Source organism: Rhea americana, unplaced genomic scaffold, assembly GCF_003343005.1.
Source record: "Rhea americana isolate MKP2758 unplaced genomic scaffold, rheAme1 scaffold_363, whole genome shotgun sequence".
NCBI lineage: Eukaryota > Metazoa > Chordata > Aves > Rheiformes > Rheidae > Rhea > Rhea americana.
In genome coordinates, this window is record NW_028186494.1 from 321,757 (window position 1) to 335,071 (window position 13,315).

The following is a 13,315-nucleotide window of genomic DNA, read 5'->3' on the forward strand; positions in this document are numbered from 1 at the left end:
TCAAACAAATTCCCAGAAGGTGACAGTTAATTAGGAGGTCACAGAGCAAAAGCACCTGCATGGTGAGGAAGGAGAGATATTCCAAGGTAACAGACAAAGTGAGAAGTGWGATTCAGCTGTGGTTTGCCTGTGGGGTGGACACTGCAGTCATTTTTTTCCTGAGATTCRGGGACAAGGAGCAGGCATTTGCTGTGCACTCGCAGAACAGATAGGAACGTYTTTACCAGGCCGAACCCAGGTGATGCGTGTCTGCAGGGAGACGCTGCTGAAGCCAGTGGCAAGCAGTCTGCACAACCACAGAGAGCACAGCCTGCCACCTTACTAGTAGCCTAGGAAGAGGAATTCCTCAAAAAGCAGAGCAGTACCGTAAGTATATCAATGCCAAGTGCAAAGATCAAGTGTGTGTTGACATGTCTGGTCATAATTATCCACAGAAAAGTGCACAATGGTGCCACAGAAAAAGAGTGCGACATGTTTAGAGTGACCTATAGGGCAATAGGAACAATCAGCATTATCCTGAATTATGCATTATACAAACCAGGCTCTCTAACTGTGTGAATGGTGCAGATATTCTGACATCTGCACCACTTGCTTAATATTGGATCTAGAGCCAGGCTAATGCAAGTCCTCTGCAAGGTCTTCACTGCTCTTCAGTGCTTTGGAGCCTCAAGCAACCAACGAGGGCAGCACCTGAATGGAAGTAGACATACCATGTTTGCAATCATTTAGGGGATATTCATACAGCCTAATTTCAGGAGCTTTGCTTGGCTGCCCAGCTTAGAAGGTCAGTCTCTTTCATTGAGAGAGAGAAGTTTTTCCAAAAGCCAGGCATTCCAGAAAGGCATTAATTTAGCTCTAAATTTCTTTCTGGAGGAGCCTCACACTCCTCACTGAATATAAAGATACTGTAAAGGTACTAATCATGCTGTGAATCATGGCTGGGATCCATTTATGATGCCTGGACTATTTTATTTATTACTGTACACAGAGCTAAAGAAACTACACTAACATGCAGAAATAGCAATTGAATTTTTTTAAAAGAATTTAAATGTTGGAATAGATTTTTATAAAAAAGTGTTAAATATCCTTAAGTATTTCTTAAGTATTTTCTTAAAAGAAAATAACCTCACCATCTAGCTGTTGCTTTTTCTTTCTTTTTCTACTCAGTCTCTTTTGTACCTATTTCTGCTTTTGCTTTTAGGCATCTCTATAGCCTTCTTCCCTCATTTGGCAGCAATCCTAATACAGTGCTGCTACGGTGACAAGCTTAGAGATTGCTGTGAATATTCATTTGCAATGGCACTGAAGTTACACAGCACCTCTGAGACAGCACTGTTTGCAGAATAGCTGTAGTTTACTCTGAATTTTTGTAAGCGCTTGGTAAGGCAATCCACTTCTAAAAAGCCACAGAAAATTATTTACCTCATTACTTGTAACACTGACCACCCTGGCAGAGGTCTCTCATAATACCTTTCAGTTTAGAAACTGGGATATCTGTGGAGTTTTAAATGGAAATTAGGAGTTCGCATCTAAGCTCAGCCCTTGGGAGGACATGCTATAAGAGGCTGGAGATGCTGCGTGAGCCCAGAAACAGCCCAAGTCCCTCAGACCAGACCAGGGTCATTTGGCCTGGCCTCCTGTGCTTCATTTGCTCTTCCTCCTGCTGAAAGAATGAGTCTTCTCTTCTCTTCCAGTAAAGATTGTATGGTTTAATAGCCCACAGTTGAATTATGTGTCTGCCGTTTTTTTATTGAGATATTTTCTAAAAGTTATTTTAGGAAGAAAATGCTCAGATATGATGTAAGGGTGTTGAATACTAATGGATTCACCATAACAATGATTAATTAGCAATAGTTCCACTAAAAGGCTACATCTTAGTCCCACTTCTTTTGGATCTAATTTTCCCATGGTTAAAAAAAAAAAAAAAAAAAGGAAAAAAAGAAATCCTGTTCTGGAAAAAATATTGCCTTCAGGTGTAGAAATTACCCATCTTAGACTTAAGCCTGTCATATTCAGATGACCAATAGTCACAGAGCTATATAACCAAGGTGTCTGTGAAAAATAACTATGAAATGAAAGGTTTTTGTCAGTAAGCTAAAATCTCTGGCATCCGCACCTCCACTGGAATATTACTAAGTCAATTCCTATATTGAGAAAGGTTGGAAGTCACAGCCCTCTGTCTTTCTACTTCCATGAGTATTTACCATGTTGAATCCCTGAAATCTAGGTAATATATTTTACAGTTGACATGTAGATAGTGGAAAGAGTTTAAACCAAATGTAAAGGGGCCACTGGATTCCAATAAAAACATACTTTTCTTTTTCAAGAGCAGACAAGCAAAGACTTCCCATATCTAGCCTTTCTGACTGGAAACAGGACCCAGCTTTTACATTTTTGTGATCCTATGTCTGGCACGTATTTCCAAAGTCTGTAACATTTTTATCCTTCAGGTTGAAAAATATCAGTCTCCAGAGGTGATTCAAAACAGGGATGTCTTGGTAAGAAGCTACAGGTTATCCCAAAATTTAACAAAAAGAGCATCACAGTTTAGCCAGAATCTTCAAAATAATAATCAGTTTCACAAAATATAGTATTTCTTTTTGAAGGCTGAATTGTCTTGGCTGGAATTTTACACTAACACAAGAGTCTAAAGTGCTCACTCTTCATTTTTTAGCAAGCCATTTAATTTTTCTATGCTTTCATATTCTCCATGTGTGAATTCCGAATTTTAACTATTTATGGTGGTAGTTAACTTGGTAAGCCATAAACAAAACTGGTGTAAAAATTGCTTAAAAAAATTTAGCTTGTTTAAAAAAAGCCATTCCATTGAAAGCAACAGAGTTGCAGCAATAATAAGAATAATAGTAACAGTTGGGATGATTCTTAAATCCATTTCAAAAGAGTTTTGAAGTCAAATATGAAATTTCTTCTTGAAAAAATAACATGCCTCCCGCATAAGCACCCTGTGAAAAGTTTACGTAGATGAGGAGACACGGAGTCTATGTCCTTGTTTTATTTGATTCAAACCTTTGTGACCAATATCTCAAACTATTGTTATTGTGGAGTGATTCTCTCCATAGAATTTTGCAAAAAATCTTTTTTCTCCACAATATAGAAAGGAATCAAATTATTTTCTGCTATTTTATTTGCATATTTTTATCAAATCATGTTTTTTTGTTTTTTGGGGGATTTTTTTTAGCTTCTGGCTCATGTATTTCCCAAACAGAACTACTAAATGATAAATGTCATTTACAGAGATTTTAATGAATCACACTTTCAGCTAGAGACTGCAGAGAAAAAAATTAAAAAAGAAATCAGAAATAAAATTTTAAACAGAGAAACCCAAGCCATATAACAATAAACAGAGCCAGATACCACAAAGCCAAAAGGAATCCAAACAGTATCCTTCAAGTTATCCACATGTTTATGAATTTGATAGGTGTGAAATAGCTGAAACTAAAATCAGAATAACATTAAACAGTACTAACTCTAAAAGCAACACCTAATTTACCTCTGAGAAGAAATATAATTGCTGAAAGATATGATAAGTACTATTTTTATTTCTAGAGGTTTTAGAAGAGCTGCATTAGAGTGTGTCTGGTGACAAACGGGCTGTTACTAATCTCAAGTCCAGCCATCACCCAGGCTCATTAGAGTATTGCCCAGTTTAAATTGCAGCAGTTCTGCACTATCAGCCACAGCTACGGAGAGTTTATTTTAGCACCACTGTTAGAAGACAGAAGGTGAATAGTAGTTTCCTGGCTCCCAGTTTTAGAGACAAAAAGTAGATCGTTTTTTTACCTCTCAAGGACTTGTCAGTCTTTTCTAGTCAGAAGAGGATGGGGACCATATCATCCAAAAGATTTTTGAATAGGTCCTGTGACTCACTCCACAACAGGACCTGTTTCTCTCCAGGGGCTTTGAGGAGAGCCTTGACCAGCAAGGTCAGACATTAACTGGAGACTTAAGTTGGGCTAATTGAATCCCACTCTTTCAGTCATTTCCACCAGAGAGCAAAGCCCATCACCATGGCTCGTGGGCACCTCTGCTCCTTGGAAACCCAGCTGCCTGGGTTCAACAAAACACTGGAGGCAGCAAAATACSCTGGCTGCCTGCTTTGCATAAGCTGTCAAAAGCCACACTGGGTTTTGCTGACAGGAGTGAATGGGGTGGGGGGAAAGGGAGGGAACCTACCCCATAATTAGCAGCCCCCCTACTTGTCTTTTCCTCTCGGTGGCAGAGAGGATGGAGCAGAAAGGTACCTCACCTTTTCTTCCTCCTCTTCAACGGCAGACCAAGTAGAATTAGTTTTGCCTTCCCCTCTATAAGCCTTGATTTTTGCCTTGATTAAACATTTGGCAACAAGAGCTTTGGTATCATATATATTGCAGTCAGGCTAGGGCATCACACTGTGGTAGGCTTATACTCACGAACAATCATTATTCATATGCAAAATCAAATGCTATATATATATATATATATATACATATTTAGTACATATGGATTTTTTTCAGATAAATTGTTTATTTGACATAGAAAATTGGTTCTGGGTTGATCAAAACTATTCACAAATTTTTGCCAAGTGCAATGAATTGCTTTGGCCAAAAAAGCGGGGGCTTTTTCTTTTTATGTTACAATACTTCATTTCAGCTTATTTGAAAACAAAATGTTTTGTTCCAACACAGTGATTTGAGATCAAAGATGCCTAAATTGAACAAAAAACCCAATAAAAACAAAATAAAAATACAAGTCTCTAAACTAAAGTATTTTTAAAGACTGAATAGAATGGTTCATTTGACTTCAGATAAAGTTCTGGGAGGGGAGATTGTTTTTTCAGAACAAAAATTAAAAGAAGCATCCATTAACTATTCACACAGTCCTAATCTGGAGTTTTGGTTCCACTGCTTTTAGACAAAGTAGCCAGCTGCAGAGTTCAAATCCAAACTGGAAATTCTCCATGCTTTGGGGAGTAGGAGGAGAGAAGACAGGAGGAAGCAAGGGGGAGAGAAGGTGCTGGAAAAAACTAAGAATGACAAAGAATGAAAGCCAAAAATAACCCGCCTGAGTTAAAGGAGAAACTTGTCAGCACAGTTTCCTTAGAGTTACCTTTTGTGGACAACTRGAATCACAGATAAAATGTATATTGTCAAACAGATAATAACAAATGCATCATGCAGCACCTCGAAAATCATATAGAAAGGAATCTTTTAATTAAAGAAAAATAAACTAGATTAAGCTGCAATTAATAAAAAGCTCAGATTTTGGAAAAATAATTTTGAAAGAGGTAATTAAAATAACAACAAAGTATGTTGTCTGTATTTTTTTTTTTGTATTTACCTATTTTAAACTGACATAGACAACAAAAACAAGTAAGTCAGGTTCAGACTTTCTGAAGGGATTGTTATTTAGTATAATAACAATAATAATAGTAAATGATTTGCTTTTAAATGTATTTTTCTGTTCTATCTCTGTTTTTAGGAACCATTTTTTCTGGTCCAGCAGCTGCATTCCCTATCACACTTTGTCACATCATCAGTCATACAGCTACTGAAGTCAACTCCCCCTCAGCAGAAAGGGACACTTGTTAGTTTATATTGCTGCCATAAATTTTTTGGCAGTAAATTTCTTAACAAATAATCCCATATTCTCCTGTATACAGTGCACAAACTGGCTAATAAAATGATTTCTACTTGGGGATTTGTGGAATGCCTCCATCTTCAGTCAAATGTACAGACAAAAGTATCTTATAAAATGTACTGGAAAGTTCATAAGTTTCAGAGTTTGCAGGGAAAACTCCACCTGGTGAGAAAAGCAGATTAAAAAAAAATTGAAGTTCTCCAAGTTCACTAGAATCATGAGCCAATGAAAACCTTAATTAGCGTCAATGGAGAAAATTGAGCCGTTAAGAGGTGGTCTTTTGGGGCTTGCAACGCTTGAAGAAATCAAATTATGAAATAATAAGTTATTTGTGGTTCTGAGGTTTGCATTGTGAATATGTCAATCCATGCTTTGTGCCAGCCTCCTCTCCCTGAACTTTGTTTCTGGAGATGCTTAAAATAAAATACAGCACAAAGTTGTAGAAGTCCTTGCTAATCTTTCCCCCCCCTTTCTTTTTGGGGGGCAACTTCTCTCCAGCACTTTAGTATCTTAATATTCCTTTGGCAATGCAAATAGACTTTGAGTGGGTATAATGAACTTTCTAAGTATGAAAATCAGAATCATATTTTGCCCATGCGATAAATATTCCTCCTTTATTTTTATCACCCATCAAATCTAAACTCGGTGCTCTTTTATGCAAATGTTGAATTTGGCCCTCAGCCTTTCTCACCATCTTGAATCCATCTGGCAGTTTTTTAAGACAGAATGAATAGTGAGGAAAACCATTTCAGTGTCTTCTAAATCTAATTTCTGTTTATGCTCACTTAATTGAATTTTCTCATAAGTGCGGGCAAAAGTAATCCCTGCATCTTACACTGGAGATTCATTTAAATACTGAAAGAAATACAGTTTGTGACCACACAAACTACTTTATAGAGCAGAAACAGGACATGTGTCATCTGTAAAAATGTGGTCATTTTGCCCATGGACCATTAGTTGCAATGGTGAAGAACAGAAAGCAAGGTGCTGTTGGGAATACTGAGGAGCCTTGAAGTTGTGAAAACCTTTGACTTGAGGTAGAAATGGAAGGGAACCAGGAATGAGATTTAGGAGAAAATGGAATTATATAAGATGAGACATTTTAATTAATGTGGTAAGGACAGTCTCAGTTATCTCTGAAAGGATGTGAAGAACAGGAGAGGTGSCTGAGGACTGGAAGAAAGCTAACATCACTCCACTCTTCAAAAAAGGAAAGAAGGACCCAGGGAACCATAGGCCAGTCAGCCTCACTTCCATCCCTGGAAAAGTAATGTAACAGCTCATCCTGGATGCTAYCTCTAAGCACGTGAAGGGTAAGAAGGTGATCAGTAGTCAGCATGAATTCACCACAGTAATCATGCTTAACCATTCTGACAGGCTTCTATGATGAAACGACTAGCTGGGTAGATAAGGAGAGACCAGTGGATGTTGTCTACCTTGACTTCAGTAAGGCTTTTGACGCTACCTCTCATAACATCCTCAGGCAAGCTCAGGAAGCGTGGGTTAGAGGAGTGGACAGTGAGGTGGATTGAGAACTGGCTGAAAGGCAGGGCTCAGAGGGTTGTCATCAGTGGTGCAGAGTCTAGTTGGAGGCCTGTAGCTAGCGATGTCCCCCCGGGGTCAGTACTGGGTTCAGTATTGTTCAACTTATTCATCAATGACATGGATGAGGGGACAGAGTGCCTCCTCAGCAAGTTTGCTGATGATACCAAGCTGGGATGAGTGGCTGATACATCTGAGGGCTGTGCTGCCATTCAGAGAGACCTGGACAGGCTGAAGTTGGGCAGAGAGGAACCTCATGAAGTTCAACAAAGGCAGATGCGGGGTCCTGCACCTAGGGAGGAATAACTCCATGCAYCAATACAGGCTGGGGGCTGACCTGCTGGAAAGCAGCTCTGCAGAGAAGGACCTGGGAGTGCTGGTGGACAAGTTAATCATGAACCAGCATTGTGCCCTTGCAGCCAGGAAGGCCAATGGTATTCTGGGCTGTGTTAGGAAGAGTATTGCTAGCAGGTYGAGGGAGGTATCYTTCCCCTCTGCTCAGTCATGGTGAGGCCACATCTCAAGTACTGTGTCCAGTTCTGGGCTCGTCAGTACAAGAGAGACATGGAGCTACTGGAGAGAGTCCAGTGTAGGGCTAYRAGGATGATCACTGGACKGGAGCTTCTCCCCTATGAGGAACGGCTGCGAGTACTGGGCTTGTTTAGCCTGGGGAAGAGAAGACTGAGAGGCAATCTTACTAATGTCTACAAATATCTGAAGRGATGRTGTAAAGAGGATGAGTGCCAAGCACAAACTRAAACACAGGAAGTTCCATCTGAATATGAGGAAAAACTGAGGGTGATAGAGCACTRGAACAAGTTGCCCAGAGAGGTTGTACAGTCTCCATCTTTGGAGATATTCAAAAGCCTTCTGAGTACAGTCCTGGGCAAGGTGCTCCAGCTGACCCTGGTTGAGCAGGGAGGATGGAATAAGAAGACCTTCAGCGGGCCCTTCCAACCTCAACCATTCTATGATTCTATGATCATTTGGATATACCCCTGAAAGAGAGGCTTATAATGTGTGGAGATGTAGRAGGTTCATCTATTTAGAAAAGGAAGGAGATTGACCAAGGGAAAAAGAAAGGATTTTCCTACAKTTTACTCACAATGTTTAAGTGAACTGAGCAACTCCAGCTTTGACTCAACAGAGCATGTACCTAACTTCCAGTCAAGGAGATTACTAAACGCGTGGAGTTAAAGCAGTGCCCAAGTACCTTTTAGAATCAGGGTCTTACTAGAAACAAATATTTCTGCAAAAAAATGTGAATAATTGCAATAAACTCAGTAGTATCAAAAATGGAAGGAAAAAAACATCCGCYACTTAGTAACAACCTAATTTGTTGCAGAGGCAAAACAAAAGCAGAGAATTTCTCGGAGGCAATCTCCCCTGCTCAGCTCTTCTAGAGATTCTCGTAACAGCGCTATTCTTTCAGCTTTATCAGCATCATTAAGACAAAAATATCATTATGTCATGTCAACCCGACACATGTCAGGGGTGACCTTTCCAGACAAATATCGGTAAGCTGAGGAGAGAAGGGAGTTTTATTATCTCTCCATTCCCAGCTCCAGCAAACAGTTTGCTATATGTCTCTGCTCTTGAGTCTGCATACATCTGAGACACTGCAGACTTGTTGCTGTCCAGGGGTGGCGGGTTACCGAGCATTCCTCAGTACAGCCCTTGAGTTTGCTTTGTTACCTTGGGGAATTCAGCTGTGCCGGTAAATTACAGTTTAAGGATGCCTGCCATTTAATTTAAAAAGAAGTCACTCATGCAATATAAATCTCTTTCTCAAACGAAGTAGATTTTCTAAATAATTTTTTTTCTCCCTTGATCATTAGAAATAGAGTACGGTTGTTTCCTGGTTGAATCCTAATCCCTTTAGCTATTGGAATCTGCGTTGTTTAGCCGGTTGGCTAAATTTAAAGACAGTTCACACATATATCATCTGACATGCACACCATTTTAACAACACATAGACTGTCTGCTTACCTGAATATAAAGATCAACTCTGAAACTGAARTGGGACCTGAAAAAATAAGTGATGTAATTATAAAGAACTTTACTAATTGGCAAGGGCAGTTTAAATAATTATATAGTCAAAATAAAGTATGAGTTTTTTTCTTTTCATGTTTTTTTCTTGTGTGCAAGAACAAATCTTAATATAAATCAAAACAGCGGCTTTGTAAACTTCAACTTTCTTCAAGATGTGCAGCTGTACAGCATAACTCTTAGGGGAAATAAAGAGAAGGTAAAGATCTACCAAGAGAGCATGAACATCAAAAAATGTTTGTTAACTCAGGCTATGATATGTGAGTCACTTGTGGTTCAGACTCCATCAGATGATTGTCTTCAAAACAACTGCAAACAAGTTAGAAAAAAAATGAAAACAAAAATCACATGCACAAAAGTAAACAAACAAGAGGTTATGGAAAATAAAGGTAACAAATTAACATTGAAAGGCTTAGCCTCATTTATATTTCATTTGTAAATACAAAACATTCCAGCACAACTAAATAAGTTGCCCACTTGATTGCAGACGGAAAGAGGGAAGGCTGAGAAAAATATGAGAAGGTCTGAAACTAAAAGAAAAAAAGTTAGAACTGCTGATTTCTAATACAGTCATACTGCTCCCACCCTGCAATGTGAAGGACCTTTCAGGCAAGGGACTTCAAGGATGCGTTTTAAATTCTTTCCTGGGTGCCTCTCCGTGCACGAGTTGGAGAGGTGACTCTGCTGATCGCGGGGGGCGGTATCCCCCTTTCCAGCCGCGCTGCGGGTGGCTGCTCTGCCCCGCGCGGCGGCTGGCTCCCGGGGGCTGCGGGGGCCCCCGGCGGGAGGGGAGGCGCGAGGGGCCGCGCCGGCCGCRGCGCCCTGCCGGGGGCTCTGCGAGAGGCCCCGCACCGCCCCTCCGGCCGCGCTCGCGCGGAGCCCCCTTACGCAGCTTTCCCGGATTTCTCCCTCCGTGTGTGTTCCTTTGCGCTCTTCGGGTGAATGAAATGCAAGGAAGAGATCTGCTTCTTACTGAGAATAGCTCGTCCGTTTGCATCGTCCTCACAAGACCAGAGCAGTCCCATTAACTCCAGTGGAGTGGAATAAGGGAACGCAGGGTCGAGCTCTACAGCACAAGGAAATTTTAACATCCTCTTTACTTTTTCTTTCTGTACTATTTGCGTGCTCTATGCACAGTGGAAAATGGACATTTCTTTGTTTCAAATCAATTTATGCTACTTTGCTTCACTTTCTAGCTCCCATGAGGTATAATGTTAGGATCACAAAAGCAGAAAGGGGATGTTTAAGTTCCATGTAAGCAAGTGTAGGTGACAACAATCTGTTTATCTGTGAGGCCTTTCTTTTGCAGTAACCTTGGCTTTTTTTTTCTAGTCTCCAATCATAATCAAAAATCTTTTACTTGATGTAGTACCTTTCAGAGAAAATTAATGCATAGTTTCATTGTTTTGAATAATTGCAGAGGATGAGACTGCTAAGAGATGAGAAAGCAGTAGTAGAGGGAAAGGTTTGGAAATTCCTGTTTTCTAAGATACAGCTCTATAAATGCCTATCATAGTTTGGAACAGGAAAGAGCAAGCATAAAGGAAAAACAAGCAGAGAAAAAGCAGATTCTGTAAGCGTTCTGTCTAAATTTTTACTATCAACGGTCAYGTTTGGAAAACATCTATGTAAAGCAGCTGAATCAGGAAAATTAAAATGTGTGTATGCRTTGGTGTATGGCGTTTGGTTCTGTGAATGAAATAGAGCATGCATATAACTGTTGAAATTTAGGTTAAAAGAACGGGATAGCCTCATTTTAAGTACTTTTTCTTCTTCCTACACAGATATTTTTGGCAACACACCTTTTGAAAAGCTTGGCACAAAAAATTCCAACCCCTTCCCACAATTCTTAGAGTAAAAATATTTAAAAGAACTTTCTGGAATATGAAAATACCCAAACATCAGCCCTCAGAAGGCAAAAAGTCCTAAGTATCTGTTATTTCTTGTGGATAGAGACTGCTCCATGAACATAGTTACATTCAGTTACTTTCTTACTGTCTGAAAACTTATTTTAAGCAAATGTCTAGGTATCTTTAAGGTGGCCATGGTGAAGTATAACATAGAATAAAACATAGTAAACAAAGAAGGCATATTTGATGTTAACAGATAAAGAACTATTTTGCCATTTATGTATTTCCTGAGCATATTGTGTTGTGTTAATAAATTCAGTAATAAACTGAGATGATAAGAGCTAAATGTTGTAAATAAAAAGCTGACAGCAGAAATTGTCCCAGCAACTCAACACTTTGATAACTCAGCTTTTGTAATCCACAAGCTCTAAAAGCAGCTATGGGATTTAGGTGCAGAGCAGGCAAATACTGATACATATGCTTAACCTAAAGCCTTATAAGCCAGAGGTCTCTGCGTGCCAGGTTTTATAGACTCTGCCTCAGCTTTATGATGTCCAGTTCTGTTCCACYAAATTCTCCAAATTAGCCATTGCTTTAGTTACGAACGAAATAGAAAAATGAGTCCTGCCTCTGCTCTAGAATCAGATTATTATAAAATCTGTCTTCAGCTCTCCTGTTTATAATTCTGGGCAAAGCCCTTGTGAACATAGCCTCATCACCGAACTCAGCAGGCAGTTATGCCTGTCCATATTTTAAAATTACTTTAACTAAGAGATTCTGTAAACCTAGCAGTGAAAGTAACACTACAACAGCTGTAAGATCTTTCTACTGGATGTCCTTGCTCCCCACAATATTCATGCCAAGGCTGTGGACTTCTCTCCTTGCTACTAGGGCTGTACTGAGAGCTCTCTGCAGTACCCAAAGGACAGAGACCTCCCAGTCTTTTGCTGCTGTAAGATGTATTTAAGACATCAGTGGAAATGCATGTGTCACTTTTCTTCCGCTTGCAGATGATCTATAAGAAGTGCTGGTTTTTCTGTTCATCGAGTGACTGTTATCTGCACTGGGAATTAGGTAATACCAAGTTCAAATCACTAGAGACAGCAATCAAGCAAAAAGGTTAGCTGCTTTACTGAGTTGTAACACTTCCTTGCAAAAGGCTTTGTAATCTAAAAGTCTAAATAAAGTGCCCATTGTGCAAGAAGTACCACAAAACACTGAAGTTCCACATTTTCATCATTTAATTCACATTTTGCTAAAAGACAACTTGAATTAGATCTTGCAAAAGAAATTAAAATATAAAAGCTATTTTGGCCATATAAACAAGGAACAGCAAAAACAACAAAAGAGTAGCACCACAGTGAAGAGAGGACAACAATAAAAATATTCTATGGATGACTTCAAATGAAATTAATGCTTTCCAAGGGAGGAGGTAAGGCAGGAAAGCTGAGGAGGACTGAGGGATACAAATAGAAATGTTTATATCCAAATAGAGTTAAAATGCACTGAGCATGAATCAGGACAAATGCCTCTCTCAGAATGCTGAAAGAWCTCATATGTGAGACCAAAAATCCAGTGGCATGGATTTTTCTCGACATATGATGTTTGGCACCAGCAGAGTTAGCACTTACATTCTCCACTTTAACCAATACTGATGAAAGAGAAAACCTAGCTAGATCTATCAGATGGAACTCTAGAGAGGTGGAACAAAGTTTCAAGGATAAAATAACTAAATACTGGAGGTATCTGAAAAGTGGTCTGAAATGCAACATGGCTTCAGTTAGGGTGATACATCAGTCTAATAACATTCTTTGGTAAAATTACCACATTTCACAGACAAGAAGGAATTCAACCTCTGTCAAGGACTTTGTACTTTACCACTGAAGTTATTGGTTCATCTGAAGAAGGGGAGATTAATACTAAAGAGGTATGGCATGCATAAAGGACTGGCAGAAAGAGAAATGAGGTCAGATTTTTCTCAAAGATGAGGTGTTGGGCTGGAGAGAGTCTGCATGTTGAATTCCTCAAGGGCTCACCTTGGGACCAGTTGTTAGTACTTTCATCAGCAAGGGAGAGGTTCAGAATAGCACTCAGGGAGAACTGAGAGTTGGAGCAATAGGAGTGGGATCAATTTCAATAGCAAAATGAAAAGCTATGTACACGGGAATTACAGGAATCTCTGCCACAAACTGAAGGCTCTCCACAGATAAGATACATTTGGGTTCATTAACTGATCA

The 13,315-nt window shown here is 39.5% G+C and overlaps 1 long non-coding RNA gene across 5 annotated transcripts in view; it reads right to left on the reverse strand.

Annotated features, from left to right (window-relative positions):
• LOC146591690 (uncharacterized) overlaps window positions 1-13,315 on the reverse strand; it is a 73,292-nt gene that overhangs the window by 24,214 nt on the left and 35,763 nt on the right. For 2 of the 5 annotated variants that reach the window (XR_014896753.1, XR_014896752.1), the window contains exon 1: window positions 9,169-9,207. The exons of the other annotated variants lie outside the window; for them this stretch is intronic. This is a non-coding gene — a long non-coding RNA (uncharacterized LOC146591690). Of the gene's footprint in view, window positions 1-9,168; window positions 9,208-13,315 lie in introns of those variants that run through there. 5 annotated transcript variants of the gene reach the window in all.